Genomic DNA, 6,644 nt, shown 5'->3' on the forward strand with positions numbered 1-6,644 from the left:
ATGGCTGGGCAACAGCACTGTGAGGTTGCCCTGGGGCAAGGTGGCCTGCTCTGTTCCACACTGGTCTATCTGCTCTGGTCTGGCGAGACTTCTTTGGTGTTTCAGCTCTAGCAGGGGGAAACAGCCTTCTATCCTTGGTGGAAAGGGAAAGTGCACTCCCTGGGCCCCAGGGGGAGCTGATGCTGCTACAGACAGAATGCTGCCTCTGGCCCCTGATTGGTCCATTCTCACTTAAATGAGGACTCCTAATCCTTGAAGTGTGATGGGTCCAAAAAGCATTGTCCTGATTAGTCAGAATGGAATAGCTCTGATTGGTCAGTAGAGATGCTGAGCAATCTTTTATAAGGGCTGACTCAGGTGGCAGGAACATAGTACAGGCAGACAGTTTAGTGCAGGCTTCTCCCTAAAGTGTGAGTCCTGTGAGAGATCTCTGTTTAGAAATGGCTGCTACGCTTTTTTTAGAACACAATTAGCCACCAGGAACCCTTCTATCTTCTTTCTCAGCATCCATAATAGTAATGGGATGTGTGTGCTGATTGGGCACTGCCAACTTCTCAAACGTTGGACTCTTTTGGATACTACCACCCTCATTCCACATTAACTTTTTTCATGGTACTTACTTTTTATCACAGAAAACACCAAAACTTCAGCTTCATAAAGATTATTTTGTAGCCCTGGCTGGTGTAGCTCAGTGGATTGAGTACGGGCCTGGGAACCAAAAGATCACGGTTTGATTCCCAGTCAGGGCACATGCCTGGGTTGCAGACCAGTTCCCAGCAGGGGCCAGTTCTCAGTGGGGGACGCACGAGAAGCAACCATACATTGATATTTCTCTCCCTTTCTCCTTCCCTTCCCTTCTAAAGATAAATAAATAAAATTAAAAAAAACTTAAATAAAGATTATTTTGTTGGGACCCATTCAGAAACTTAAGAGTTTGTATAGAGATTATTTTAATTTGAAGACATTTATGATTTAACAGAGCATCCTTTATTTGACTAAAAGCAGCAACTTCTGAGAAATGAGGATGACATAAATCCCCTCTCTAGAGGAGTTTCATGATCACGAAGAAGACAGAAAGGCCACTCATACCTGCATAACTAATTATCACAAACTGTTCTCCTAAAAACCCATTTGTTTTTCCTTTTAAACAAGATTTATTTATTTATTTTTAGAGATAGAAAATGGAGGGAGAAAGAGAGGGAGAGAAACACTGATGTGTCACAGAAACATGAATCAATTGCCTCTTGCGCACCCGCTACTGGGGGCCTGGCCTGCAACCCAGGCACGTGCCCTGACCTGGAATCCAACTGGCAACCTTTTGGTTTGTAGTCCAGTGTTCAACTCAGTGAGCCACACCAGCCAGGGCCATTTGTCTTCCCTAAAGAAACCTATTTGTCCTTCCAATAGAAGCCATTTCTTCCCCCTCTCTTCCATGCAATAAGTTAGATATTTTAGTCCCCAAAATCTAACCATCCCTTTGAGTTACCCATCACTGAGCACTCCTGCATGTACTGGTGTTGCATTCCAAAATAAACTTCCTTTTCTTTTACTAATCTTTCTTTTGTCAGTTTAAGTTGCAAACTCCCCAAAGTGAACCTAAGTGGGTAGAAATGTTTTTTCTTCCCCATCAGTGTCATCAAGATTGTGAACAACCTTTCATTAGTAGTTTTCTGCAGCGATCCATAAATGTCAATGAGTTTCCCTCGAAGTTTAAATATACCCTGTGGTGTCTCTGTGAATTTACTCTAGTTCACTGGAGTGCCTTGGTGCTCAGTGTGGGAACCAAGGTATTGGCCTAAATCCCTGTAAAAGTGATCTGACATAATCTGTGGGCTTGCTGGGACCGGCATACTTTAACTGCTTCTTTTCTCAGCAGTCTCCGTCTTCTCTGAACGTGTCTGTCTGGTTCATGGCTGTATCCCCTGTGCCAACATCGGTGCCTGAAACAAGTAAGAACTCATTTGAAGGAGGTGTCACCTGAGCTTAGAGGGCACAGGTGCAGCTTGCACACTAACTCCTGAAAGATATTTCACCCTTCCCCACTCCAGAGTCATCCCAGAGTAAGTGTGTCCAGACCTTTGGATAAAAATACTATTTCCTGATCTTCTGGCTCTTTTTTCCTAAACTTTATAGAGACCATATTCTCCCTATTTCCCCACTCCTTCTATTGTGTAGCAACAATACAGCTGCATTAGGTTACTGATTATTATACTACAGTCTGTTCTTAACACAACAGTCTGCATTAGATTAGGTCACACTTCTGCTCAAAACTTGCAACTGCTCCCCAGCTTACTCAGAGTCAAAGGTAAAAGTCTGTAAGGGCTCGGATGACCTGCCCTTGACTTTGTTCTCTGAACTCCTGTCCTGCTGCTCCCCCCAGCTCATCCTCTTGAAGCCATTTGGGCCTTCTTACAGTTCTCAAATGCAGGATGTTTGCTCTTCACTTAGGAGTTGTTTCCTCTGCCTGGAAGGCTCTTCACTCAGACATGTGCAAACAGTTAGGACCACCCAAATGGGACAAGCAAAGGCCAATTACTCAGAGCATGCTAACAGCAAGGGAGTCAGCCACCACCACTTGTGTTTGGCAGTGACTCAAAGGCATTGCTGCAGGGGTTGTTGTTTGGTTCCCTGGACCGGTTACTACAGATATGGCTGACTTCCTGAGCTGGTTGCTGCAAACTGAAGCCAAAGCACTGGCAGCAACCAGTCTAGAAATGACTGGTCAATGACTGGTCAGCTCAGCTTCTCTACTTTTTGTTCCCACTTTAAACTCAGGACCAATCAGAGAAAGCTAAATATGCTCCCCAAGCTAATCACAGAATATGTTCTGCTTCTCGTTAGCCCACCTCCAGCTTTTCCATGCCAACTACCTCCAATTAGGGCACACCTGAAGCCTTCTCTTTGTTCACTAGGAAGCTTACCTGCTCCTCTGCTTGCCTTTAAGTCTCTGCCAAATGCAAATGATAGCACCTGACTCCCTTGCTGTAGCAAGCTTTAAATAAGTATCTTGTTCTGTTCATTCTTACTTGGGTGTTCTTCATGTGTATCTATACTCAGTACCTACCTTCTGGAGATGGCTGGGTGTTCTTGTTTACCAAGGGATTGTGTGTTTGATGCATTAACCGAAGAACAGGGTCAGGCTATAATAAAGAACAAAAAGCATTTATTTGAGCAAAAAGATTGCAACCTGAGAAATGCCAACTCAGGTGGCAACCTGTAGGGTAACTCAGGACGTGGCCCCTCCACAACCTCAGAGAACAGGTGGCTGCCTGGCCAGTAGCCATAAAGAATGAGGAAAACAGTCTGTATCTTCATGGAACAGCCCCCGTGTCTCAAGGCTCCTGTGTTTATCACAAAAGTGTAGAATTTTCACATGCTACTCCCTCCCTAACCCTATAAGTAACACCAAAGCTGGAGGCAGGGTGCAGTCTCTTTTTCCCCACTGATCTGTGCACTCCCCTGTAATATAAGTAATAAACAGCATGTCCACATCTGCTAGTCCCTCTGGGTGTTTTTTTCCAGAATATCACGAATGCAAGTACAGCTCCCGGTTTGGAGCTCCTGCATTATACAACCTAAACTGCACCCTGGAGAGGACAAAGAAAGGCAGGGTTTATAAAGCCCAACCCCACAAAGTGTAATTCTTTCACACAAAAAAGGGATAGCAGGGCCCTGGCTGGCGTGGCTCAGCGGGTTGGGTACTGACTGGCCTGTGAACCAAAAGGTTTCCCGTTGGATTCCTAGTTAGGCTAGGTCCCCGGCTGGGGGCATGAGAAAGGCAGCCAATTGATGTTTCTCCCTCACAGGGATGTTTCTCTCCCTCTTTCTCTCTCCTTTCCCCTCTCTCTAAAAACAAGTAAATAAAAATCTAAAAAAAAAAAAAAGAAAAAGAAAAAGAAAAAAAGGATAGCAGGGATTGGTTAGTCCCAATATACAAATGAAGAGGGGCTCCAACTATAGGGAAGAAAGTAAAGTCCACCTATGTCCACCAACAGTTGTTTCAGGATGTTTACAGATTTGAGTTGAGTGTAGCAACAGAAACAGCAACTTAATGGTAGTGCTGAGAACTGAGGCACATGGGTGTGCATGGGCGGGCTTCTCTAATAGCTTCCTGATTATTTTAAGTGATTTTGTTAGCCAACTTTATTCCATTTTATTTTCTGCATTATCAGATGACTCTAAGATATGTAACTTGTTACTTGTCTAATTCTTTAATAAGGTTTATGGGGGGCATCTGTCAATGGAAGAAATGTCCAAACCTGTAAGAATTTTTTATGAGTTTATTTGAGCCAAACTGACAATTGCCCGAAGCAACATTTCAACGGACTGAGAAAATGCTCCAGAGAGTGGCAGTTTTGAACCTTATTTTATACACACAATCAAAGGAGGAGGTGTAAGGGGGTTACATGAAATTCATTAGTGATAGAAAGTAAGATGGGGAATCTTTGGGATTGCAGAAGGAATGAAACAAATAGACACATACTTCTTTCACACAGGCAGTTATAAGATAGTTAACAGTTGACAATGAACATGACAGCGATCATAACAAGGGGCTCACGGTCTCTGCTCTGGTAGGAGATTGTGCCCTGCCAGGTCTAGAAAAAGGAAATTAACTGACATTCCAAAGGTATGTTATCTAGATACAAAAAGACAACAGGCTCAGTTAAGGTTAAGACTGACCTTTGCCAAAAAAGATATTGGTCCAGGACGTGACTACCTGCCATACTTGCTTTTAATTAGAAAGTTTCAAATTTAGGCCATACCATGTGGTTACTTTCAGTCTCTTGAGTTCATGAGGCTGCTATGCAGGACTCCCCTGAGCTTGTCAGGTTTAGTATGTGGCCCTTTTCATCCATACATCTAACTATAGCCTTCAAAATGTGGTCCAAAGTTGGTATTGTTCTCATGACTGATGAGGGAAAAAAAGTTTAAAGAGGAAAAATTACTAGGTTATCTAGCTGGCGGGGTGGGATTAGAGCCAAGGCCCCCATTACCCCCAAACCCAGGCTCACAACCTTTGTCCCATAACTGGTTTATTCCCTTAGGGCCTCCATTTCCTCTTTGTAAAACAAGAATATTATATTAAGTTGAATCAAATGAAATAGCAATTTTTGCATTTCAAAAAAGGTTCAATATTGGCAATTTCATGCAGTTCATCCTAATTCAAGGTTGTTGTGAGGCTTCAATAAAATAATGTGAAATAAAAAGTCTAACATTTGTCAATAACGCAGGACTTCAGGAACAGTGTCCCAGAATTTACCGCTAAATTCCCTACACTATCATTATCTAGCTGATCTTGGGCAAATTACTTGAGTCATTGTGCCAACAATTCCTAATCTGTAATTCTGAAACCCCAAAAGCTCCAAAAAACCTAAAGTTTTGGGGCAAACTCACTTAGTAGCAAATTTTGACCCGAGCTGACTGGAGCCTATTCATAAGCTTCATTGTCAAAAAGGAACAACAATCTCAAAATGCAATCACTTGTGTTAAACTCCACTTAAGCACTCCTAAGGCTTAATACATAACCTAATTTCAGCCTTCCCCAGGAATGTAATTTTAACACACTGGTCTGGAATTTCCTGGTCAGCAGAATGAGGTAATCCTCCTAACAGACCCTACTGTCCCCCAAAGAAAGTAAATAATCCTCAACTTCATTTACGGTTTCTTTTTCTCACTGCCTCTGTGCCCTTAAGAACTTTTCCCTTTCTGTAGCTTTCTACTTGCTAGGAGGGATGCTGCTCAATTTATGAATTATTCAATAAAACCAGTTAAATCTTTAAAATTCATTCAGTTGAATTCTTGTTACCAATATTTATCCCACTTAGTATGAATAAGTGTGTTTTGCTGCAGGAATGTTTGATTTCAGGGTGTTGCCCAGACTCTCTGGGAGTGTCACAAATCTACCCTTCAAATAAATACCTTTGAAATACATTTGAAACAAACCTGATTTTATTATTTGCTTAACAAAAGAAAAGCAAGTGACAGAACACAGCTTCTCCTAACGGACTAAAGAGCTGAGCTGTTGCTGACTGGGGCTAGTTTCCAGGATTCTGGATTCCATAGTTATTTACTTACAATTTGGGATTAGGGCCACAGGATGGTCAGCCTTCTAATTTCTTCTTATGCACACCGTGTTACTTTTCTAAATCTAAAAAAAAAAAAAGCCTGGCTGGTGTAGCTCAGTGGATTGAGTGTGGGCCTGGGAACCAGAGTATGGTGGTTCAATTCCCAGTCAGGGCACATGCCTGGGTTGCAGGCCAGTTCCCAGCAGGGGACACACAAAAGGCAACCATACATTGATTATTTCTCTCCCTCTCTCCTTCCCTTCCCCTTTAAAGATAGATAAATAAATAAATAAATACATAAATCTTTAAAATCTTAAAAACATTCTGACGCCCAGGTTTAGATAAGACTATGGGCCTCAGTCTTGGCTGGTGTGGTTCAGTGGATGGAGCACAGGCCTGTGAACCAGAAAGTGGCGGGTTGGGTCCCTGGTTGGGGGTCTCCCAGGGTTAGTCAACTGATGTTTCTGTCCTCTTTCTCTCTCCCTTCCTCTTTCTAAAAATAAATAAGACCTTAAAAAAATTCTGTGGACGTTAAGTATTTACTTCATAGGTTGAGAGGATTTAATTAATCTATATAAA

The sequence above is a fragment of the Artibeus jamaicensis genome, unplaced genomic scaffold (assembly GCF_021234435.1).
Source record: "Artibeus jamaicensis isolate MK-2021 breed Jamaican fruit bat unplaced genomic scaffold, CSHL_Jam_final contig_465, whole genome shotgun sequence".
Classification (NCBI taxonomy): domain Eukaryota; kingdom Metazoa; phylum Chordata; class Mammalia; order Chiroptera; family Phyllostomidae; genus Artibeus; species Artibeus jamaicensis.